This window comes from Sebastes fasciatus, chromosome 5, assembly GCF_043250625.1.
Source record: "Sebastes fasciatus isolate fSebFas1 chromosome 5, fSebFas1.pri, whole genome shotgun sequence".
Lineage (NCBI taxonomy): Eukaryota > Metazoa > Chordata > Actinopteri > Perciformes > Sebastidae > Sebastes > Sebastes fasciatus.
This window is the reverse complement of record NC_133799.1, coordinates 20309579-20336134: the sequence shown is the minus strand read 5'-3', so window position 1 is coordinate 20336134 and position 26556 is coordinate 20309579. Positions and strand designations below refer to the sequence as shown.

The following is a 26556-nucleotide window of genomic DNA, read 5'->3' as shown; positions in this document are numbered from 1 at the left end:
TCCAAGTATGTAAAAGTCTGAGTCCTCACCAGTCAACAATCTGAGAGAATGGCATTGCTGTATTTAGAGGTTTCTGTGAACTTTGAAACACTGCTCTTTTTATGTCATGGCAACAGATTGGACCCGTAGCGTGCCTTTTATTGGAGCTTGAGGCTGTCCCTGTGAGCCGCAAATATGTTCATAGCCTCGGTGATCAGGGGACTATTAAATATAGTTTCAATTGGAAAGTATGCACATTGTACCTGGATGTTGGAGCAGTGAGAATCATCAGAAAGGTCTGTCTATTCAAGCTGGGACCTATTGTGTGAGCTGTCCTTTTGTGTGCGAGCTTTCTTGGCTCAGCACCAACAAAGCCTTGTACATATTTCTAAATAATAAGCATTTAGGCTACACTATTTGCCTCCAGCAATCCTCTCAAGCCTTGGCAACAGAGTCAGGGTCAATCTTTACAGATATATTGCTCATTTTTTATTCATTATGACAGTGTGTTCTTCTTGAGAGACGTGCATCAGTGTCGAGAATCAATCTATTTCCCCGCATTGTTTGCAATTTCAATTCCTCAGTCACCAGTGTTATTGAAAATTAAGACTTTTTTTTTATTGTTCACAGACACCTGAAGAAAAACAAAGTCTACCACTATGAATAGAGATGATGGAGATAAAGAGCCATGGCCCGGTGTCATCTGAGATGAGGGTGAGTTGACTGTATTGAGAAGCAAATAAGCAGATGCTTCAGGAGGTAAAACAGTCACTATGGTCTATTCCAGAGTTTACGAGCTGTGGGCACTTGTGCAGATTGTCTTAATGAGTTGGGTGATTAATGTCTGTGCTGCTGTCAGCGGAGGGACACTGCTTTCTACCCGGGGCAGCACTACCGCACATTGAGCTGTCCCCTTTTGATCCACGTGACAAACTGACTCTGACTCTTTACTGAACTTTTTTTGTAGTTTAGTTAAGGAGAAGTCCGCTTGAGAAAATGAAACCCTCCGGGGCGATGAGGGAGTCAGTTGGTGTGAAAATTGTAGGTGTAGTCACTGGTGGTGCGCCTTGAGGCTGAACAAAATAGATCTGAAACTTCTGAAGTGTGGTTGTTGGAAGTTATAACCTGTTACATTTGTCATTTAGCTGTATTTAATGATTTAACACACGCTCAACTGCCCGAGGCCACAGACAGCATCCTTTCTAAACTGGGTAGAGAATGTGGGAAATTAGAATGACATGATGCCGCTTAGCAGTCGTAAATCATTTAGTTTAGGAAGAAAAACATTTGCCGTTCTTCGGGGTCCAACTGATTTTAATAAAGCAGGAAATGGGCAGAAACGTGAGGCACATCTGTCGTCTGCTGCAGCAATTAACACAGGATCTTGAGTCGCGGCGCCGTTTTCTGGCAGAGCTCCTCGCTCATCTCCATGTTGAAATTTTCTGCTCCAGTTTGAATGAGGTTCTCTAATTAAATCGTTAAAAAGCAGAGCATATGCACAATATGCTCCGCTGCCTTCATTACAAAGCACAATCACTTGTAATTTATTCGCTCACAATGAGGGAGCGCCGGATTTGATTGGTCGTCTGTAGCTCTGTTTGTGTGAGTTCACTCTCGTCTTTGTTTTGTGTTCTTCTTCCAGGCAGTGTAAAAAGGCGGACATGCATGCTTTCACAGCTTTAAATTACTGAAAGATTGATTGATGACTGGAGCATAATGGAACCCTGGGACTACTCAGCGTTGTGTCCAAGAGGTTGGACACACTATGCTGGCAGAATTACAAAGAGAATATACTGTAATTTTGTATATGTGACGAGCAAATATAGACCAAGAGTTTCAAATATTGGCTTGAATTATTCAGAACTTGTTTACAAAGGCAAGATGTAGCAACATAATACTTGTACTGCCCAAAGACAATAGGCTATAATGCAGGTGTATGCCCACTACAGCATATTGTATAGCTGAACACAGCATGTAAGAACTGCAATTCTTTTGGTCCCCGGGGCTTTGCATCCCTGACTATGTGCAGCGCCGCGATGGGCAGGATTTATGAAGTGTGGCTGCTTCCACTTCACGCTCGAGCAGTCAGAATCCCTGCTTGCTCATGATGTGGTTGGAGGCCCACAGGACATGCCTCGCTCACCCCGCTCAGCCTACAGCCTCGCTACCACAACGGCGTGCCCGGGCCTCTGATATGGGAGCAAGGAAATGGGCCTTTAGTAATGACTGGAGCACTAGCAGGCGCTCACAGGAGACCGCAGTGCAAAGAGAAGCCAGAGCGTATCGTTTTACGGTGAGGTCGCGGGGATTTGTCATGAGGAGTAGCAGGGGGATCTCATGGTTCAGGGGATTTCACTTCAGGTTCAGGTCATGAGACGAGAACAATAGATGAGAAATTAGTTGGATTGTGCAAAGCTGTGACATTCTGTTGTTTTCAGAGTGGTGTTGGATTTTGCAATTACACACCAGTTATACAGCAGCAATGACATTTAAGACCACATGAGTGGTGCTGGATAGACATATTCTTTGGTCTTTGAAGTCTTACACATCGTCCTTTTCACCTCTCTCTCTTCAGCTCTTGCTGTCTGGACGAGGAGAAGGACTAATCCTCATACTCTGTATTCCAGCGGGCTCGCGCAGCTGCATGCATGACCCCACCTCCCATCCTCTTAATCGCCTTGTCTCACTTTATTCGCAGCAACACACCTTGTGAACATGAGCAGCCGAGCATCAGAGCAGCACTTCACAGACCCTCCTCCTCCTCCTCCTCCTCCTCCTCCTCCTCCTCCTCCTCCTCCTCCTCCTCCCTGTTTTCTCAAGGTAAGATCCACACTACATCGTCAGAGATCAATCAACACCTTTTGTCAGTTGTTGTTTTCCGTGTCAGACTGGATCATTGAAGTTGTGGTATGGGGCAACGGTATTTGATTTCCTAACGAGATGAAGCAGAAACCTGAAAGAAAGTGCAGATCCCTTTTAACTTTATTTACCTGCAGTGCTGATTATAATTAAGGTATACCATCAAGCTGAATCAGACTGTTAACAGTCTTCACTTGCACAACTAGTGTTAATGTACAATGATGCACTTCGTAACAACCTGACGTCCATGCTTTGAATTGTTCTTTTAGTTTCCACGTCAAAGCATTTTCTCTATATTCTGTTTTCGGATCCTGTGGATGGAACAGTTACAGTAAGAAATATAAAAACTGTGTGTGTGAGAGAGTACAACAGAATAAAAAAAGGGAAGGCTGTTGCCAACTACTGTAAAACCCCCCGAGGTTGGGTGTCTTTAACTGCAGTATATATAGAGTAGTAACTCACTTCATAACAGGGAGAATTAATACTGGTTTGTTGTGGTTGTTATACTGTCACAATGCAAAAATAATGCTGTATAATTATGCTTGTGAACATGAATACTCATATTGTACATCATGTACATAAAGATTCCCCCACCCCCGCACTTTAAGTTTAAACAGGCCTATTAGTTTTATAATAAAGCTCCATAGAGCAGATAGAAACACGTTTTATCTTGTTAAGAAGACTCCCACACGTTGTAACCATGGAAAAAAATGTGTACTTTGAAAGGAGTTGCTCATAGTGATGGGCTTCGTCTGAAATCGCACACTGTGCCCTTCATACTCAATATGTGTCCTATCGTTCAACATACTTTTGTGTGAATAAACAGTAGTGTGCATCTTTTCGGACGCACTGAGCTGTAATCTAGGTTGTCGCTTCCTGAGAGCCTCCTTTTTCGGTTGAAGATGTGTAACCATGGTAACTCGTGCTAACCTCATGTGACCAAAAAAACGACGGTTTGTGAGAATCAAAGTCTGAATTAATTTAAAATATATATAACGCCTAGCAACGTTAAATCTTATACTTACACTTCAAATTAAACCGTTATTGACACAGAGCTGTCCGTCAACGTCCGTTATGAATGTTGTCGTCACTACAGCATTGCATGGACTCGTGGCTTCTACAGCCTCTTCTGAGGGTTTTAAATTTCTGTATTCTACAAATGATATATTTTATAGATAGCTATTCCTTTTGCAATAATCACATCACAATAGTCCTTTAGATATGGTGAATTCAAAACTGAATGAATGATTTCATCTCATTCCCTTCTGAATAGATAGCAGAAGCATTAAAGTTTCCCTACATTTACCCTTTTGTTATCTCACTATGATTTATTAAACATAGTTGTATAGATTTAAAGAAATTGAGGGACAACTAAGGTAAATTGTTTTTTTCAAGCACAAGGCCGTTATTCACACATAAAGCAGATAACGATGTAAGAGACAGGTGAGTGAATGATGGGGACATAAAAAGACTATAATAGAGAGGAGATTAGCCTGCTCTCTTGAGGTCGCGTCTCAGCATTGGAGTACCCGCCACAGAGCGAGGTCAGGGACATGAGCCGGAAAAACCTTCCAGACAGCCGCGAACATGCACAGCTACCGAGTGTTAGTCTGGCAAATTGTTTCTACAACAATTAAAAAAAGATGGCACCTTCAATTAGGAGCTCCCATTCTCATTATGGCGTGTTATTTCTTCCTGGATGTGACAGACAGCAGCGGCAAACACCTGCTGTGTGCTGGGGGTTTTTGTGTACGTGTAGGTGTGTGTATACAGTCGATAGGGTCAAGTGTGTTGAGCTGACAGATGTGTGCATATACGTACGTGTCGCTGAGAGTGTCAGGCGAGCTGTTGTAGAGCAGAGCAGGCAGGGGGATGTACATGTGCAGATGTCTTTAGGCTGGCGGGGTTAGATGTACCATTTGCTTTGCACGGCAGCACAGTTTGTGTGTGTGTATGTTGAAGTGTTTAGCTGCTGTCAGATGGGCTGCCTCTTTAATCTGTGCAGACAGCTTTGTAATTGGAGCGCTGCATGAAGAGGGGGGGGGGGACCTGCAGCTGATAGTACACCCACAGTCTGAAAGATGGAGAAATAATAGAGGTGGAGGATGGGTGTATGTATGGGGGGTGTTTTTGTGGTGATGGGGGGGTTGTAAGGGGGGTGGGGGAGAGTGGTTGGGATTGAGAGTGCAAGGACTGGCGTCAGAAGTCCTGGGGATCGGGGTCCTCGGTCCGTCGCCGAGGCAACAGCATCATTGTCTGGGTCGATTCACTCGATCCCCGCCTGTTCACCCACTCAATCTGGTCAAAACCAATTGAGTGCCTTTCTGAATGAATTCCAATAGCGGCCATAAGAGTCCGCCCGATTTTCATTTCAATGCATTTCAAACGCATTTCAAACAGTTTCACTTTCAATTCCCTCCCATCGCGGGGGCCCGCCTTAATGTGGTCCTCTGCTCTGGTCCCGGCCTCCTCCCTCGAGTACGCCCACCGCACAGGAGATGAACTCACCAGACAGGTGCCATACTGCTCAGAATGACAATTTGCCTTTTGGAAATCAGCCTCTGGCTCCATTGTGTTCCCTGAAATTGAGTTAGCCCATCAGCAGACACTCAACAGCTCCCTCCTGTCCCCTCCTCCCACCTCCCTCCCTCCCTCTCTTCCTCCCTCTCTCTGTCTCTGTCAGGTCCTTTAATGTTAAAGCTAGCGGAGGAGAGTGCTTCCATTCGAACGTGTTCACAATAGGAGCACATTTTAAATTGGAAAAGCATTGCATATTATGCAACTGCGATGTCTGTCATAAAGGTTGTAATAAAAAGACCTGAACCATATGCAAGTGAGCAGGCAGCAGTATTCATCTTCATGTGCACATCAGTGCAGTCCGATTGCTTATTTTGATGTGATACCGAATAGACAGGTAAGGGTGGAAAAAACACAGCCATTCTCCTGCAATAAAAGAACAGCATTTTTTAAATAATTGAGCCCCAGCACTATTCTGTGACTATAAGGGTAAACCATAATCTCCTAAAGCAACCGCCTAGTCTGTTTTTCTCCAGCAAAGCTGATTAGCAGCAACTCTTGGGACATTATTTATGATCAGGACTGACAGTATGCAGAGCTCTGCTATTGGCCTACAGAGACAGGGTCCTTGGTCAAGCCTAATGAACTACTGCGTCAAAAAGCAAATGAGTTATTCATCAGGAGAAGTGGTTGAGAGATCCATCCATCTCAGGTCATCCTGCAGAGCATATACTTAGGGATTTACTGTATTGCACAAGTAGCACAACTAACCTAGTTACTGATGCAGCGAGGCTTACAGTATGCAACGATGGCAGGAAGGCAGAGAGGGCCGCTCCATCCAGTTAATTGCTTGGCCATGTAGAACTTATTATTTGCAACCACTCGGAGCTTTTACATCAGATATGGTTTTCTTGTAAAACACTTGTGTTTACCAAACAGTGACAGGAAAGCATACAGCACAAAATGAATATGGCTATTAGATGTCACATTAAAGGCTTTGTATCTTTGTAAAGGCAGGTCAGGCTGTTTAGCTGAATTTTGCTGCTGTCACTCATTACAAGGCAGAACAGAGAGTTTGTTCTGCGGTTAAATCTTTGATCATGCTAATGCACACCTCATTTGCAGAATATGAAGGAACAGATGGATATTCTTTTGGGAATAATGGTGAATTTTCTAGTGTAGAAAATGTACAATCTGCTCAGACAGTCAGTCAGTTGCCCATTCTTCATCAATGGCCACAATTTGTAGCTACAGTAGGCCGGCCACAATAATTACTATAGCGACTTATCGTACGATACATGGACAAGACCTTGATCATTTTTCTGTTAACGACTTATTGTATGATATATGGACATGAGGCTGATCATTTTTACGTTATCAACTTATCATATATGGACATGACCTCAATCATGTTTACGTTATCGACTTATCCAACGATAAATGGACATGACCTTGATCATTTTTATGCTGATGACTTATCGTACAATAACCTCAATCATGTTTATGTTATCAACTTATCGTAGATATATGGACATGACTTTACAAATTTTTTCGTATTGACTTATTGTACAATATATGGACATGACTTCGATCATATTAACTCTATCAATTCATCGTAAGATATATGGACATGACATCGATCATGTTTTACGTTATCAATTTATCGTAAGATATTTGGACATGTCCATGGTAATTTTAACGTTGTCGACTTATCGTACGATATATGGACACGACCTTGATCATTTTTATGTTATAAATTTATCGTAAGATATATGGATATCCCCTCGGTAATAAGACTTGGGCATTGCACATTTTTGTTAACAGAGCCAGACAGTCCATGGTTTTATTTTATTTATGTTTTATTCATTTAGGATATTTTAACATATTTTCACATTCCAATTCCAAAGTCTAAATAGCTTTAACAATTCAAAGTTCATTGCTCTTTTAAAGGGAACACTTGCATTATTATACTATTATATTATCATTATATCGGTGGCATAAAGTTGGCTTACCCTTGTCTGGTAAAACTCAGGCAATTATTTTATTCATTGAACTGAGTGATTCTGATTTGGATTGGAAATTTGTGGAAGTCAATTGTCTCTCCAACATTCACTGGTCTTACATGATTCCTGATTGTTTTCTTTGATGTGATTCTGCTCCTCTCTCCAAGTGGCAACCTATGTTTTGAGTGTTTTTCCTTTTTCGAAATGAAATTGGAAGAGGATTTATAAGTGCTTACAACAAAAGGGTCTAGACTGGAAAACTGTCATCTAGTATGTGAGTGGAAATGATCTACGAGGGAGCGGCTAATTACTTGTCTTCTACTTTCAACATTGTGTGTGTGTGTGTGTCTTTTTGCCTTGTGTTGAATCCAGTTGGCTGCGTGTTTCACTCAAGGCGGTGCTGTCAAGAGTACTTGCACTGTTTCTTAAAAGAAATCCATAAAATTCACAGCCAAAATATTGATGTGGTGGTTTTGGATCTCCTTCATACTGTATCTGCATGTTCCTCCTCCTTACATAACCGAGCAGTGCATCTTAATGTGCTAACTCTGCTGTATAAGCATCAGAATATTCCATGTATTTATAGTTTGGGGGACATTTACTTGCATTTATTAGAGATTTGATTTTGGATGGACTTGAACTGTCGACGTTGCAGTTCATGGTCAGCGCCTTCAACCCTTAGGACACAGGGACACCCCAGACTACTCCATTTTAATACAAGAATAAAGCCCCTTTCCCACTGGGCGAGAAAAACACCAACATCGGTTGGTTTTGTCTTTAGTGGGAAAGGTTACAATTACATTTATTCCCGGGACTAATTCACTCCGCAGCAGTCATAGGTATTTATCGGCTCCAGCTCCGATTGGTAGTGATGGAAACAAGACACGGACATGCTAATATTCACCCCTTTTCCGGTGCAGTGCTGACTGTTGTTTAGTGAATATATAGTAAATGAAATCAACAGGGATTTGGACAGTTATTATAATTTATTAATGTACAAAACATGCACTCCTCACGGCTGCCAAACTCCACTCAGACAACAATAATTTTACCTCACTGATCATCAAATCACCCTTCATTCAAACTCGACAGAAACAAAATTAAACTCGTCAAAACCGTCTTTGTTAGTCTTTCCACAGTTCCAACAATCACCGGTTTGGTCGAAATAAACCCTTAAATCACCAAGCTAGATGTGAAAAGAAACAGCCTTTACATGCGCTCCTCAAAGCCACCAGACTCCATTGACAGAAACAGTAATTTTACCTCAATGATTGTCGTAAAACACACTTCATTCAAACTCAACAGAAACAAAATAAAATACTTCAAAACCGTCTTTCCACTGTTCCAACAATCACCAATCTGGTTTGAGAGTGTGAAAGACAGACTGAATAAGTAACAGATACAAAAAAGAAGTAACCACTGTAATATTTTCACTGTTTATTAACCCTGCTTCCTGTGCCGGCTGTCTGTAATGTCAAACGTGACGCAGCTGGAAAAAACACAGAAAGGCCAGTGCAACGGCACGGCATACTCTATCTCTATCGCCTATTTTTTAGCTGGTTTTCTTGTGTTTAAAAAACCCACATATACGCGCTAATTTTGATGGGAAAATGGTGTAACATCTGAATGCTAGCTTTTTCATTGTCATTGTTAACCATCTTAGTTTGGCATCTTAGTATGCAAACATTTTTAGCATTAAATACGCAAACACAAAGTGCAGCAGAGTTTGACGGGAATGTCATTAGTTTTGTAGGTATTTGGCCATGAAACAAAGTATTGGTCAAATTAACGTTTTGTCCCGATGATGGCGCTAGATGAAAAGCTAAAGGACCACCAAAGTTACAATTGATCCTCTGAATGTCAAAATGAATGTCAGAATTTCATGGCAATCACTCTAATAGTTGTTGAGACATTTCAGCGGTGGGCCGACCGACTGACATCCCTAGAGCCGTGTGGCTGATATAAACTCATCCATCAGCTATACCCGCTAATCCTGAGGGTCGCGGGGGCTGTAGCCGATCCCGGTCGACACCAGGCGAGAGGAGTGGAACATCCTGGACAGGTCAGCAGTCAATCACAGGGCTGACACACAGAGACAGACAACCATTCACACTCCCATTCAGAGCGAGGGGGCAATTGTTTTTTTAGAGTTTCCAATCGACCTTACCTGCATGTCTTTGTTGTGTGGGAGGAAACCGAAGCACTTGCAGGTTTGAACCCAGAACTTTCTTGCTGTGAGGTGACAGTGGTAACCCCTCCCACCACTGTTCCAGCCCGCACATTTATGTATAATACACAGCCAGCTAAAATCAGCCACATCCACTCCCTAAAAGAATTGAAGCTATTTTGCACAGACATTAATATTTATCTCATTAGATCAAGTTAAACTGGATTCTCATTGTGTATGCAGATTGGATTCACTCTTGATTGTGACCATCAATTAATCAATGATCAACAGAGTTAATTCACAACAATTTTGATAATCAATTCATTTTTAATTAAGTCATAGAACTTTTTTCCTCCCCCCAGTTTTTCAAATATAAGTATTCGCTGATTTGGAATATTTATAGGACTGTTTTATCGGCTAAACAATTAATCAAAATCAATGAAAGAAATAATTGGTAGGGGTACGGTTGGGGGTTCATTTCTATGTTCATATCATACAATCGGGGTTACTCGAGATCGCCATTAGGCAATCCGATCGTCAAGGGACAGCGTCTGACGGAGCTTTGAAATAATCAAAACTTTAAGCTTTCTACAAGCAATACAGTTAAAGTTATATGAATAAACATTTATAAAAGAGTTTGAACATGTTATTTTAAATATTTAAACATAATTTTTTTTTATTTAATGGCAATGTGTCCTCTATTCCAACAACCGCTCCCCTTTTAAAAGTCTGTGCGTCTGTGCTTGGTGCGACAATATCACAGCATCATGTCTAACAATATTATCTCATCTTTAATATCACAATCCAACTCATTTCCATAACGTTATCTACTCTAGTGCAGAGCAAAGTTTTGGTGAGCTGGTATATGGAGAACGGAAATGCGCGGTGTCAGGTTCATGGAAAAGAGACGACAAACTAGTTTGTATTAAGGATTTAAAATTCACTTGTGTTGATTAACGGGGCTCAGCGGGCGGACATGCCGCTCCACCAGAAACATCTCTAAATGATTCTACAGATTATTTTTATAACGTCTTAGTTCTGATAGTAAGTTAGTTAACATCGGTGCAGGAAAAAACAATCTTCGATCATCCCTTCAATCATCGATATACGATCTCAGCACAAGCCTAGACAGTGGGCGTCCTGATAGCTGAATGGTTAATGGGCACACCGCACAACCGCAACATCCCTGGTTCGATTCAGGCCGGTGACCTTTGTTGCTATTGTTACATTCTTCCCTTATTTCCTGTTTGCCTCTATACTGCTTGCTATCAAATAAAGGCCAACATGCTGACAAAATCTTTTAAAAGAAATAATAAAAATAATTGTTATTTGTTCCCTTACAGATGGGTTTGTTATCCCCTAATGTATGACTGTTAGATTAGCCTGGCAGAGGTTGAAGGAACTCATCGACACTATATTTATAATGGTTAAGACTGGATTTTCATGACTGTTCTCCTCGAGCGCAGCTCACGATGAATGATCTGCGTCGACGTGAGCTCTATCACTGTCAGTCTCCTGCAATCAAACATGTTATTGTCTCAGACAGTATTAGCTTATATGAGCCCCCCTCGGGCACATTTTCAAAACTGGATAATTATATTTTTCTGGTTTGTTCAGATTTCAGATTTTTCTTCCAGTATGCAGGTGCTGGAATCTAAATGCAATTACTTGAGAAGTGAATGGGAATGCTCCAGACCAAAGTAATACATCACTGTCAAGCAGGACTGAGATCTGCTGGTGAAATATGATTTTCTCTCTATCTGTAGAAATAAGTTCCCAACTCAGTAAAATGAAAATAAACTGCTATATTTGCCAGCCACGGCCCATTTACCAGATGGTGGATGTGGACGGCGGGTAAATTGATAAAAAAAGAAGAAGGAATAACTTGATGTACCTCACATCTACAGGAAGTAGTGAAGAATATGCTTAGTTCACAGTAAGGCAAAGACATTACAGATGGATGTGGAACTCCACGCTCTTCACTAGCGAATAAGATTATAAAGTGAAATTGGATTTGCAGTTTCGTCTCTCTAGAGACCGAGCTTCCCATGCTTTAGTTCGGAGAGAAGCGAGTTTATGTATGTGCTTTAATATTAAAGCCCGCTCACTAACGCTTAAATGGTCATTGCAACACAGGAAAAGGTTTTAAACTGTGATGATGATAACACATTTTGTGAAACTCCTGCAAAAAGCGCATCACACGTACATCTGTTGTAAAGAGCTCAATGCCAGCCTCTTGTCATTTTCTCCCTCTCTTTCATATCTTTGCTGCATCTCTCACTCAACACTATCAAATAGCACCAAAATGACATAAAGACAGTAACTACCCAACTGCAGACATTTTATTATGTTGATGCTCAATGAACGTTGTCAAATAATTGGAGCTCAGAGGAAAGTAATGGTATTTTTTTTTTGTGGCTCATATCCCTTATCTCCTCTCCACATCACCTCAACCACAGGCCATTTCCCTTTGCTCATGTACAACCTGTAAAAAATCTTACGAGGGCCAGTAACCTGAATGGAGCTCACTTAACTGAGACATGGTACAAATCACACTTCTTAAGAGCCGTCCATTCCAGTGTGTACTACTGCTTGTCCTCGTGTGTGTGTGTGTGGGTTGCTTTCAAATGTTCCGTCTGCACACCTTTTATGTGTGTTTTTGTGATGCACCTTGAAGGTACATCATTTCCAAGAATAGCTCCTCTCTGTAACAGACTGAGGCATTAACAATGGCATCATACAAGGCAGGAAGGTTATTGAATTTGAAGTGCTTTTGGGGCATTTCTTGCCTTTATTAGATAGTAACAGAAGAGAGCTGGCAAGAAATGAGATGAAAGAGAGATGTGGTGTGACCTGCAACAACACATTCCCACTCACAACTCGTCAAATACCGACGCTTGGTCAAACTATGACGCTCTAGGAACCCCCTCTAGCGCTAGTTTTTGACGTGTCAGCAATGGCGTGTCAGTTTCCACTCGTTACATGCATAGTGTCTTTTCAAAATAAACTTCCAACATAGTTTTATTTAGTTTTTAGGTTTACCTACGCAATAAAGCTACTTGGTTAGGTTTAGGAAAAGATTGTGGTTTGGGTTAAAATAAGTACATCTGTTACTTAAAATAACTACTAGGGCTGTCAAAGTTAATGCCATAATAATGCATTAACGCAAATTTGTTTTAACGGCACTAATTTCTTTAATGCTTCAACGCAATTTGCGATTTTTTGAGGTTGTAGCGGGCTTTTAAAGCTAGAGTGAAGATACAGGCAACATATGGAACTAGAAAACCTAAGGAATCCAACCATGTCATACTAGCTTTTCGGGAAGGAGGTTAAATAGCGCTCCAAATTTGCGCTAAAGTTTGCCGAAGAAAAACTGGCATGGCCATTTTCAAAGTGGTCCCTTGACCTCTGACCTCAAGATATGTGAATGAAAATGGGTTCTATGGGTACCCACGAGTCTCCCCTTTACAGACATGCCCACTTTATGATAATCACATGCAGTTTGGGGGAAGTCATAGTCAAGTCAGCACACTGACACACTGACAGCTGTTGTTGCCTGTTGGGCTGCAGTTTGCCATGTTATGATTTGAGCATATTTTTTATACCACTGAAATGCAACTAACGATTATTTTCCTCATTCACTAATTTGTCTATTGTTTCATAGATTCATCATTTAGACAATAAAATGTTTAAAATAGGGTAAAACACTCATCTCAGAGCTCAAGGTGACAACAATTTCTTGTTTTGTACCTACCAACAGAGCAAAACCTACATATAGATATGCAGCTTTCAGTGATATAAAACAGGGTGAAATAACACATTCTCACATTTGAGAAGCTTGAACCAGAGATAGTTTGGCAATTTTTGCTTGATTAATGACTTGAATCAATTATCAAAAATGTATTGTATTTATCTATTTATTTTCTGTTGATTGACTATTTTTTTTTTTTCAGCACTTTGTCCAGAAGGCACAATTAATTTATAAAGTTGATAACTCCTGATGTAGTTCATAGTTTATCTCTCACAGCACCGTGCATTGTCTGTCTGTCGCATTTACGTTAGTGATTCTTTCAACAGTTATGAAGTACGCTGGGCTGCGGGGCTTTTTTCTATAGGAGAGCACAGGAAAAACAATTTGAGGCTTTCTTTGTTGCTCATTTCTCTTTCTATTTATTTCTCTCACGCTTTCTCTCCCTCATGGAGTACACATATACACTTTCACATGGATCCGCTGTGAGTTATGGTGGGAAAAATAATAGATTCTTAAATGCATTGTGATCGTGTCTTGGAACCATTCAGCAAGCACAAAACTCCTGCACAGAAACTTGTTTAATTTTAAAATTCTGCTTGTGGGAAAAAAAATATTCTTAATTGAAAATGATTCACAGTGTGGTAGGCAATTATTTGTTGACGGTTGTTTAACATTAGTTACATTTTATATAAAGAAACGACAATAATAACTGCGTTTTGTCACGTTAAATATGACATACTGTGATTCCAGTCTCTCTCTCTTTTAGTCTCTCTTTTTGATAAGTCGGTCTTCCCTTTTTGGGTTGCTTAGCAGCGTATGCAGTTATTGCCAATGTTGGTATAGCAACTTTTCCTGCAGCATATTCCACCAGTGAATCAGGCTTTCACCATCTGAAGGGACGTGCACGCGCATCTGCGTTTGTAGAAGAGCCAATAGGAATGCCTTTTCTCTTAAATGACCTGTGATTGGCCAATTACAATATGCTGAAATGTCATTATGGAGTTTTTGCTTACCGCAGCTTTAACTTCTGCTCCTGTCGAGTTAATAAATGTTAACAGGCGTATAATCCTCTGACTTTTTACATGATCAATATTAATGATTATGCCATTGTGAATGTGGTCACACAGTAAGAAAAGGAATGGAAAAACGTGATACATCAAAATGCATCGAGAATTGTTCTTCTAATCGAGGTGGAGCGTCGTGAGATAGAGAAATTCCCACCTTAGCTGTGCTCTTCTTTTATTCTTTATGTGCATGAGGGCATGGTGCTGCTTTAGATGTGTGTCAGAAATGTGATGTATTAAAGCACTTGGGTTACGGGAGTCTGATCATGAATGTATATATGCAGTTTGATGTGGTTAGTATATGTGCTGCAGCATCTTCTTTACCTCAGATGCATGCATATCAAGTTGTTGAGATCAGTGGTTGTGTCTGCTAGCAAACATTAGCTGTGATGCTGCCCCTGTTACTCTGTCAGCCTGCTGACTCATTCAGAAATGCCTATATGTTTTGACAGGAGCCAGATACGTGTAGACAGCTAAAACACACATCAGAACTACCACATTATCATGCCAGACACAATTTTATCGGTTGTTCTGAATTGCTCTGAATGCTGCAGCGTAGGTGGTGTTTGTACAGTATGTGTGTGTGTGTGTGTGTGCTAGAGAGAGGATAATGAGCGACAGATAAAGAGCGAGAGAAAAGAGGAAAGACAAGAGAAACCAAGTTTCATACATCCTTAATTGTCCTCCTCTGCCAACATCAAACAGAGCAGTACATGGCGCATGAGATGGCATCTTGAAAGAGACTTCATCCATAATTTCAATAGCAGCTCAACAATGTGCTGTGTACAGTGGAATAAATAAGAAATAAATAAATGAGGCAGAGGTAGCGTGGTAAGAGGACAGAGAAAGAAAAGTAGAGAGAGAGTCTGCAAAAAGAGTGGCGTCACTGCTCACAGTTAGGGGAGTTAAAGGGCGGTTCCTCTCTGGGGTTTTCAAATGGAAACACCTACTCTGCCGTGATGTAGGTTACCAAAGTAAGCTAATTGATAAGGTTATGAATAATGTGAATGCGAGCACTAGCTGAGTCAGAAACAACTGAAAAGGTTAGTTTGGATTTTTTTGAAGTGGGGTTGTATCTATACGTCCGTGTTCAGAGAGGTAAAATTACTGTTTTTGTCAATGGAGTCTGGTGGCTTTTTTAGAGAGCGATATAACGGCTTCAGTTTCCCGTCGGAAAGGGCTGTCTGATGGCGAGGTAAAGCGGCCGGGAGCAGCAGAAGAACATATTTTAGACACCTAAAAAAAAGGGTCATCTAAAAGAAATCAATATCAGTTCAAGTGTTTGCTATATTTAGAATATTTCCACCTTGCTGTTAGACAAGCATTTTTGACAGGAAACTGAAGCTGTTGTCTAAGCTCTCTTCAAAGCCACCAGACTCCATTGACAAAATCAGTCATTTTACCTCACAGAACACGGGAGTTGCTGATCTACCGCTGCTGCCTTTATCGGTTAGTTTGTGTTATTTTGTGACTTTCGGATCCGAACTAATGTAGCATCCACAGTTGCACATAGCTTAGCTGCCGGGTCGATACTCCTGTCTGCTGCTCCAAACAGGGAGCGTGCCGACCGCCATCTCAGTTACTGTAGGGAATACATTGACCATGGATAAGGATATATGTATATATACTGTATGTAGTAGCGTCATCATGCAGAAACCTACGCAAGGTCAGGTGGGAAAAAGTTTTTAGAAGGGCTTTGGAAAATAGCATTTTGATGCTAAAACAGATACATACTTCGACCAAAATTTGAATGTTCGGATTTGAATACATAAGGAACGCCACTGGGAAGCTACAGAATGATATATATGTAAAAAAAAAAAAAAATGCCCTTTAAACAAATCACCACCAAGAGATAAAGTGATGATGGATGGAAGGAATCAATATTATATTCTTCTCTATGATACTTGCCATAACTCAAACAGATGCTGTATGGATTTTTTTCCCTCTCGCCCAATGGAAACTCTTTGTTCACAGAATCCATTTGTTTAATTACCCCCAGTGGTGGAGCCAATTAAGGATTTAAACTCAATTAAGTCTTGAGTGTGAATTTTTTACTTGAAGTCGGGTAATGATGTGGCCCAGACAGGAGCCCCTGTGGTGAGTACAGTCATTCACATGGAGGATTGCTTATGCATTTAATTACTCAAATAAGATACAGTAGAAACCAATCAAATCATTTTTTCAGCTTCAACATATTTTTTGTATTATGTGTAGAGTCCAATTGTACTTCAAGAAACAGTGTAGTTTTGACAGCACATGCTTCAATAGTCTTTTATATATATATGTATCTGTGAAAGTCACACTAGCTTTCAAGTCATTGTTACACTCCCTCTCTGGGAGCTTCCCCTCTGAACCGATAGTATCTGATTCCACTGCAGTTACACCAACAGGCAGATTTGCCATTCCTTTGCCAAGAACTCCATCGCATTGCAGCTGTTTTGTGGCAATTTCAAGCAGCTGATTTCCAGCGGTACCAATCAGCTACTTCATCAACTCTTTCAATAATAAATGAGGCAAGTTATGTTAGTATATGTCGGCAGCTACAGACAAGTTTTCCTTGCCAATAAATGAAAAGCTGTTGTGCAAGACTAATGGACTTCTGGCAACTTGTCGGCGGGGTGGCTGCCAGTGTGTGTATATGCATGATAATGTTGTTATGTGTGCAGAGCTGCTCTTAATGAGCTTCTTTGGCTCTGTGTACCACCTTTAGTCAGCTGGATTAGATGAATAAGCACCTACAGAAACAGCCAATTTGACTATTAACAGCATTACAGTGGAAACCGCTTATAGTGATCACGTCTGTCCGGGTCAAATTGATCACTATACTATTATTAAAACCAAATTTTTGTTGTTGTGCATAACTTCTAATGCAGATTACCATCTAATTGACGATGAACGGCGCCCCTTTGCCCGGTCTCCTCGCTTGCTCACCCGATAGCGGCATGGAGGGAGACCGGCGCCGGTCTGCATGTGTGCCACAGAGCTTTTCTCGTCACGATATCAATGTGCACGCAGCATCAGCCTCAGGTATCCAGCCGGAGAGCAGACAGTCCGTGAGGCAAAGTGTCGAGGGAGTAAAGCAAAAAACAAAACAAAAATTCAATTAACGTTCATTTAACGTAGTTTTAAAATGGTTTTCCATATGTTGTCATGTATGAAAAAAGTAAGTGGACTACTATCTACTACTACTACTATCCATATAAGCAGTTGATGACTGTAACCGTGATCACTATAAGCGGTTTCCACTGTATATGTTGTTTCAGTGATTGACCTCTAGCCATAAAGGGGTTCTGTTATGACTGTTTCTCTTTTCGTGCATCATGCTTCCATGTTCAAATGCAACATGCTCTTGCTGGACTGTACCTACTGCACAGCCAGCAGAGTTTCTTCTTGCCCTTGCCTAACAGCTGTGGCAGAAATAGACACTTGCAGCATTTGTATTTATCTGGCCAAGAGCCTTTTGTGAACACAGCTGATGTTCTTGGGTAATTGTCCGTTTGCTTCTCCCAATACCACCAATCAAGGTTGTTTCAGATATTACTAAAGTCACGAGGAGTGCTGCAGGAATGAGTCATAAAACACAGAAATGAGTTAGCATTTTTTGTACTTCTGGTTCCCTCGTCTGGAAGTCAATGTTTTTTTTTGAATGGGTTTTTAGTTAGATGCCTGAAATAAGGTCTGTGGTTATCACAAGCTGAAGAGATTTTAACATTTTGTTCTACGATATAAAATGCATCAATAAATATCCCACTTGTGAATTTTGAAGGTTTTACGTGTCTTAAAAAAGGTGGTTGCAAACAAGTGGCTAAATGAGACTACAAAACGTCATCACACCGACTCATCTGCCTTTAGCTTAGTGGAGTCATGTAACCGTGGTGTACTTCGTTTATAGCCTAATGCTGAATTCAGTCCAGGCAGCGGCGAAGTGCAACTCGCCACAATAATGACATTTTTCTGTGGCCAGAAGGTGTATTCATATGTTTCAGGTGGGAGAAATCTTTTGTAACGATAGGTCAACATGTGACAGGAGTCACAGGATCTGTTAACTGATTGGTTCTTGGTCCTCTCAGGCCGCACTTCGCAGCTAAAAGTTCAAATTTTGGCCGCACTTCGCCGCAGAATCAAACAGCCACAGCTCACTGAGCTCGGGACTGGCCACTGCAACTTTTCATAGACATTGCGTAGCGGCTCGCCGAAGTCCGCACTTCCCCGCTGCTCTGGTGTGAATCTGGTGTAACGTTAGCGAACAAAACGTGTAAGTATCATAAACGTTTGTTTGCCACAGAGCTTAGTTTCTGCAATAATCGAATGGAAAAATCGTCTCTTTATCGAGGGAACCAGGGAGGTGCTTAATACTTAATACTTCATCCGTGCAGCACATGGTTTGTTGTTTTGCCTGGCCTGGCTCTCTGTCCCTGTCTCCAGCCCGTCCCCACTTTCCCCAGGCCATGTACTCTTCTCTCATCTGCCATCCTCAAACCATCAACTAGATGCCCTCAGACTTTCCCTAACCCCGTTGCCCTGCATAACCAGCCATGACAACTAAGAATTGGAGACTGAAATCTGCCCCTGTTATCATTGTAGACTGCATATTTTCTGAGCGACAACAGAGAGCATTACAGTGTAGCAACAGTAACTAAGGGGGCGTTAGAGAACGGTCAAATAAGGATATGATATTGCAACATCCAAACAAATAGTCTGGCAATACCTGCCACTTTCTCTACTTATAACAGAGTGAGTACCCCGTCAAGTGAGTGATTTTATTAACTGAATTGTGAAACATACTTACAAGGGTTTAAATCATTTTACAAGTGGCAGCCAATCATGGCACTCGAGCCGTTTAAGCCTTCAATATTATATTGAAGTATTTGAATTAGCCAGGGCAGAGAAAAAGGCATCAGGGCTTAAACTGTGATGTAAACACAACATATTCTTTCCTTCATTTTAATTCGCCCTGACAAACACCGCATGCCAGGACCGCTCTCCTGATGATAACACAATGCTACGATGAGGTGAAACACAGTGTGAAGAGAGGGCTCGGCGCGCAAGATTAAAGCTATGTTGATTTGACAGAAAGCTGAGGTTGTCTGGAGTTTAACAAGTCAGGGAGACACACACACACATATACATACACACACACATAACACTGTGGCTGTTTCAGGACAGGACTACAAAGAATAATGCTGGTCCCAGTGGACCCGACATGTGGATTCCCTTCTGCCACTTCTGTCTCACTAACTCTTTGCCTTTTACCTCCCCCCCCCCCTCTCCCTCTACTCCCTAAACCACGTCCCCTGCCACCTACCCTCTTACTCATCCTCTGTCTCCTTTCTTCCCAGTGTTTCTTTTCTCTCTGCCTTCTGTTCTCAGCCAGCGGCGTTTGTTTTTTTCCTTTCTGCCCTCTCAGCTCCCCTCGAGCCTCGTCTTTCCTTATTATCCCTCCCTGTCCATCTCCCTTCTGACTCTCTTAGCTCTCACTCTCCCCAAATAAAATCATCTAGACATTTGTCCATCCAGATTTGTCTGTACAGTTTATGCTGAGGTGACCATCCCTTTTGCATGGTTTTTGAATTTGCCCATCTGATATTTTATCTATAAACACTTTCACACTCTTGACCCTGATATGATCTCTCATTCGATTTTTCTCTCATTCAATTTCATTTATCATGCATGCCAAACATTCTTACAAAATATTTCTTTGAGTAGTTTTTCACTTTGAAGAAATATTAAGGGTCAGCATCACCCAAACCACTAACAAGCCCCCAGGAAGAGCGACGGTCGTTGATCCCTCTTTTTGTAGTGGCCATACGGCGGTGCTACAACTTCCGTGTCCGTCACGTGATGCCATTGGTCCCAGAAAGACTTTTTCCCATGGACTTACATTGGGAAAGACACGTCTTTAACTCAGCGGATACTTTTTTTTTAGGTAAATCAACCATGAAAATGATCCACTTCTGCCAATTTCTGTTAAAAGTATTTAACTTAACTCGCCAAACTCACAAAAACCTTTCCATTGAATACGTTTCCTGAACATTGTCAAGCCGTTGCCTATAGCCATTTCCTTGTTATAGCTTTTTTTTTTTTGCTGGCTACAAGCAAAATCTTTGCCAGATATCGGTCCCTTCCTGGTATAGCCTCCTCAATGTTCCCAAGGTTTGTCACAGCATGGTTGTTTGGAATGGCTTATCCCATAATAGCTTTTATGGTTGCATTTCATTGCCCCAGATGGGCTTTAGTTTAAACACAAGTGTTGTGTAGTTTGCCTCCAGGTTGCCCCAGAGCCTCTTGAAATGGTTGTTGGGTGGTTAACTGGTGTCTGCTTTTCATCAGAGGTGTTATGAAGAACCAAATTAGAATCTTCCACATGAATTCTCGAGATTTATTGTTTCATACACATCTTGTACCAGTCTTTGTGTACAATTTCAATGTTTATCTCAGATTTCCATTAGTTTTTAAGTTATTAAGGCTTGATAAAAGGCTGAGGTGACCAAAGGTTGGCAGCATGCATCCACAATAATTTGAATTACCTCTGTGTGGTATCAGTCCTCAGCCTTCATAAAACAGTCCCTTAATTTGAAGTATTTAAAGTCCCCTGAGGCTAAAGTCTCTGATCAAACTGAATGGCTTTCATGCTTTTTTGAAACACAAATATTTGCACCAACATTGTTATTACCCCAAACTGATTAACAGTAAGGTAAAGAGTGCTTTCTAGGCATTTCTGCTGTGGTTTTCAAAAATAAATGTGACATTCATTCACCTAGGGACAGTAATATAATGCTATCAACATGACATTTACTACTCCAGGCACAGAGTCATAATATACATCAAGTTTCCTTTCATAAAAGCCCTTGCAACCAGCCGCGCCAGTCACAGAAATTTAATTCTCGACACACTTAGATCTTGGAAAAGCTGGGGAAGTTTCAAAGGTTATGTAGAAGGGGAGCTGACAGGTTAACAAAAGGCGCATGCAGAGGGAACATCTCTTTAAGAAAATGTCACTTCTGAGAATGTAGGATGAAGTATGTAAATAGTGTGTGCGTGCGTGTGTGTGTGTGTGTGTGTGTGTACTTGTACTTGTACATCTATCTTTGTGAGGACCATTTTGCGTTTTTGACCTTCAGATTAAGGACATTTTCAGACAGCTAAGACATTTTGGCCGGTCTTCACTTCTTCAAAAGCCTTTTTGAGGGTTCAGACTTTGCATGCATTTCTTTATAATTTCATTATTACTAGGGATGTCAATCGATTGAGATATTTCATTGTTATTAATCGCATGATTGTCCATAGCAAATTAATCGTGCATTTTTTATCTGTTCAAAATGTACCTTAAAGGGAGATTTGTCAAGTATTTAATACTCTTATCAACATGGGAGTGGACAAATATTCTTGCGTTATGCAAATGAATGTATATATTTATTATTGGAAATCAATTAACAACAAAAAACAATGACAAATATTGTCCAGAAACCCTCACAGGTACTGCATTTAGCATAAAAATGTGCTCAAATCATAACATGGCAAACTGCAGCCCAACAGGCAACAACAGCTGTCAGTGTGTCAGTGTGCTGACTTGACTATGACTTGCCCCAAACTGCATGTGATTATCATAAAGTGGGCATGTCTGTAAAGGGGAGACTCGTGGGTACCCATAGAACCCATTTTCATTCAAATATCTTGAGGTCAGAGGTCAAGGGACCCCTTTGAAAATGGCCATGCCAGTTTTTCCTTGCCAAAATGTAGCGTAACTTTGGAGCGTTATTTAACCTCCTTTTTATTATATTGAATTGAAGTAAAGCCATTTCAACTACCTACCGAAAACCACAACTGACAAGCGTATTTGCCCAGGTTTTTGGACAAATGTTTTGAGAAGTGAGCGGCTGTTTTGTCCGGCCTTGGTAAAGTGGTTTACACCTGCCTTCCTGAAGGCATCTATTGAACCGGTACAGCTTTGTGGTGGCATAAATCCCTCCTTAAGAAAGTAGACTGCACACAGCTCTGTCTCTGAGCTTCTCCCCCTGCGAGCGTCTGAGTCCTGATATTTATTCTCCAACGACATCATTAGAGGAGGAAGAGCTGGAGGGGACCATATGGACACGACTTCTGCTCAGCTCGGTCCATTATTTAAATAAAGATCCTAGTAGACTCTCTCTCCATGTGTTGGCACGAGCACATATGTGTGATGCATGACAGTGACATGATGGCTAAATATAACAAAGCGACAGTTCAATTTGGCACATCTTTATTTATTTTTTGCATCATTTTCGGGTTTAATATTGAAGACAAAAAGAAATACAGACATTTTGTGCACCAGTGGGGTCACATTGACTTGCAGGATTGAATATTTTTACAGTTAAAGAGATGACACCACAGAGGAAGATACAAGAGCTGAATAACAATGACATGCAATACTGGTGCAAGCGAGCGCTGTCACCTTTATTAGAAATGTCATGAATAGACACACGTAACTGTCTGAAAGACTGCAAATGGCTTGCAAATTTGCCCTGAAACCGCTGTTTGTCATGGAGTCGCTGTGTTCATAATATCCTGTTTCTGTTTGAGTCATCAGCCCCCTAAATATGTTTAGACATCAGAGGATGTTTTGCTTTAATCGCGCATAAACAGCTCATTTGAAACAGATGTTATAACTTTCAAATTCCAACAATTCGCGCAGATTATATGTCATCTGACATCATACGTTACTGTAACAGCATGATCACCATGTCTTTAACAGTGGCATCACCATAATGGAGCCACTAAAACAGCAGCTTCACTGCTCTTTTGTTTTCGTTTGACTCCAGAAGACAAGAGAAAGATCAACATGAAAAAGAAGCAAATTCATACGGCCCCAGGCATGCTTTTCATGCTAAAATATGCATAGGAAGCTGTGATTATTATGCCTGCCTCTCTCGATGGAAACTAATGGAGCACGATTATTTGGTTTTACGTAATGTGCAGCTTAGGATGCTGGTTATCAGTTCTATAACTTTGACTGTAGAGGAAATTAAGTACTGTATAATCTCATGGAACATACAAATCTGTATTTTTATAAGATTATTTAAAGGGGACATATCATGCTCATTTTCAGGTTCATACTTTTTGTGTTTCTACTAGAAACTTTTAATGCTTTAATGTTCAAAAAAACATAATTTTTCTCATACTGTCTGTCTGAATATACCTGTATTCACCAACGCTCCATTTTAGCGCTTGTCTCTTTAAGCCCCCCTTCTGAAAAAGCACAGTCTGCTCTGAATGGCTTGCGAGAAAAATATGGTGCACCTTTACAAAGTGTGCATGGGAGCAGAAGCAAAATATTATCAGTTTAAGTGTAGGATATATGTAGAATATTTTCACAACTTTACCTCGCTACCAGACAGCCCTTTCCGACGGGGAACTGAAGCCGTTATATTGCTGTCTTTAAAGCCACCTGACCAGGTTCCATACACAAAAACAGTAATTTTACTGTTGCTGCTCTACCGCTGCATCGATCGGTTAGTTTGTTTGTGTTATTGTGTGACTTATCGGATCCAAACTAACGTGGCGTCCACAGCAGTACATTGCTTAGCTTCCATGCCGGTACTGTCTGCTTCTCCAAACTGGGTCCTGCAGACCGCCATCAAAGTTACTGTACATAACGTGAATACTCTGACTATAAGGATGTATATATACTTTACATGTAGCAGCATCATTATGCAGAAACCTACACCAGATCAGGTGGGAAAAGGTTTTTAGAAGCGCTATGGAGAAGAGCAAGAAACTGAGAAAACTAAATGTAGTAGCAGGATTTGCTGGAGGTCAGAGACAAGTACAGTGTGATGCAAGAGAAGTGGAAAAGGAGGACAGGAGTGAAATGATATGCAGGAGGTAATTATAAAGTCTGAAGTGAACAGATGAATAGAGCCAACCGCCTCCCAATCCCAAATGAATGAGGGGCCCTGCAGCTGGACACCGGGCCCTTAGGCTGAAAGATATCCTCTCTTTTCCTAGCCCCCCCGACTGTACAAATTGTTCCCTGCGCTGGTCTATCTACACATGCTGTCTTTTCAGATAAAGCCACGGCAGGGGGGTTTGCGGGATGGTGTGCTGCGTTTGGAGGCTTGATTATGCCGAGTGGCAGACAGAGAGAGGCGTTTTGGAGACGCTTCAGCAGACAGATCACTGCCGGGCCTCTTCGGCTTGTGTGTTTGCCGTCCAGCAGTCGAGCGTTGCCGACAGAACTGATTCCTTGTTGACTGGCGACACTCAAAACGCCCTCCCACCCCACTATGGATTCACTGAGCTCTCTGTGGGGAGCGAGAGAAGATAAGGAGGGAAATGGGTGAAGAAAGCACTGGGGAGAAACAAAGGATAGAAGAAGAAAGAGAGAGAAGTACACATAGGGAAGAGAGACGAAAGGGATGGTGAGAGGAGCACACTACAGTCGGTTGTAGTGTTGTCGTGAAATGCACCCTTTATAATACCAAAAGCAGGTTTACCCCTGGAGTCTAACTGTACTACATCCAGCACTCTCAGTGCAGTAAGCAGTGCTAAATACCGCCTGGCGTTGTCTTCCTTAACGCCATTTATCACATTTTTTTCCTGTCATCACATTCCTGCCCTCTACCTCATCAGAGTCATTGGCGTGTTTGTGGATGAGCCTTTTGCAGTACAAAACAGTGGCAGGCATCGTCCGTCTGGCTCTCTGCGCCGTGCGATTTGTAGAAAGTCACACAGTACACTGATTGCCAATAATGATGAGCTGGCGAAGAGAGGCAGAGGGAGAGATGAGGTGGTGATTGCTGCTACTCTGCGCGAGTCGATAATGGAGAATATATGTCATGTGCAATTATGTATCTTACTGTGTGCCCATAACCCATATGCTAATTAATGCTGATTTATGCCTCATTATGTTGATTTATAACCAGGCGAGTGCTGTTGACTGACTGTAGCAAAAAAAAAAAGAGTTTGGCTCCATTAAAAGACATGATGTTAGCGTTACTCTCCCTCGCCGTTTTCAGGACGGCTCGGTGAAGCTTTTGGTTCATTGTTAAAACTCATTTTTTACGATAATAAAATATCATAAAAGTTTGAAACTGAACCACGCCGGTGCTTTTGCACATTTTAGCCCATTAAATGCAAATCATGTATACTTAACATTACTGCTGGCCATTTTCTAAACCATACCTTTGATTTCCTACTTTCCATTCAGCCAGTGAATGCTCTCTCTTCATTCCAGCACACTCTGTAATTTAGAGACTTGAAACTTGAGAAACTGCTTCAGATTGGCAATCCATCACAGTGTTCAAGTGGTGAACCCACATTTTTTCCCCCCTGGTCACACTCTGATTATTTTTGTGTAGTAATTAAATTGGGACCGTGGATCATTTTAAAAACTTTTCTTTGTGGTGCTTTTAGGAGTACCAGATTTGATAGTCAGCCAGCTTCTACAAGGTTTCATTATCTCCGTTGTCAGTAATTAAACCTCGGAAAATAGGGAAATGTAAAAGTTGTTGTTACCTGCATTAAAAAATACTGTGCAGGTGCATTGCTGTCTGCCAAAGTGTCTTGGCCCATATCGGCTTTAAACCTGGATTAAAGTCACTATGTGTCACTATATTATGCAGTGCAGTACGTGGATGTATTATTAGAACTGGATACCGAACCCCAAGATGTCGCCTATTCATTCCAATGAGAATTGCTCGACTGGCGAATATGCCAAAAAAGTTTTCTAGCTTTTATTTCTGGGGTATGCAGCCCACTGAATATGCACAGTAGTGTTTCTCCCGCTGGCCCATAGAAGTTTAAACCGCTTTTCTCGGCTCCAGGAAAGTTTTACAAATATGAAACCTCCATAGATCAAAAATTCAGAACAGAAAGAGTCATTATCGACCTTGTTTGCAGTTCGAAGAGTCCCGTCAACAGTTTTACAGACGTCTCTTTTACAATGGTGGTCTATGGGGAACATGCTTTTTGGGCTGCAGGGAGATTTTTCACTGCAATACCGCGAGTGGCCACTGGAACCAGGTCTTATTATACATCCATGGTACAGTATTACCTCGTAAAGTTGATATGGAGGCCATGTTGGCAAACTGTTGCTCATTTACACATTCAGGAGACACAGAGCAACATCAGCATTCATTTTAAAGGTGTATTTCAGGTCAACGGACGAATGTAAGTTCGGTATTTGCTCCTTAGCATTGATTTGATCTCCACCAACTCCTGAGAGAAACGTCTAGCTTG

At 41.3% G+C, this 26556-nt stretch overlaps 1 protein-coding gene across 1 annotated transcript in view; it reads left to right on the top strand.

Moving 5' to 3' along the window:
• Positions 1-2763: 2763 nt before the first annotated feature.
• The window catches only part of ncanb (neurocan b), a 218599-nt gene continuing 194806 nt past the window's right edge, over positions 2764-26556 (top strand). The window contains exon 1 of the mRNA XM_074635645.1: positions 2764-2799. The gene's annotated coding sequence lies outside the window, so the exon portion shown is untranslated. The remainder of the gene's footprint in view (positions 2800-26556) is intronic.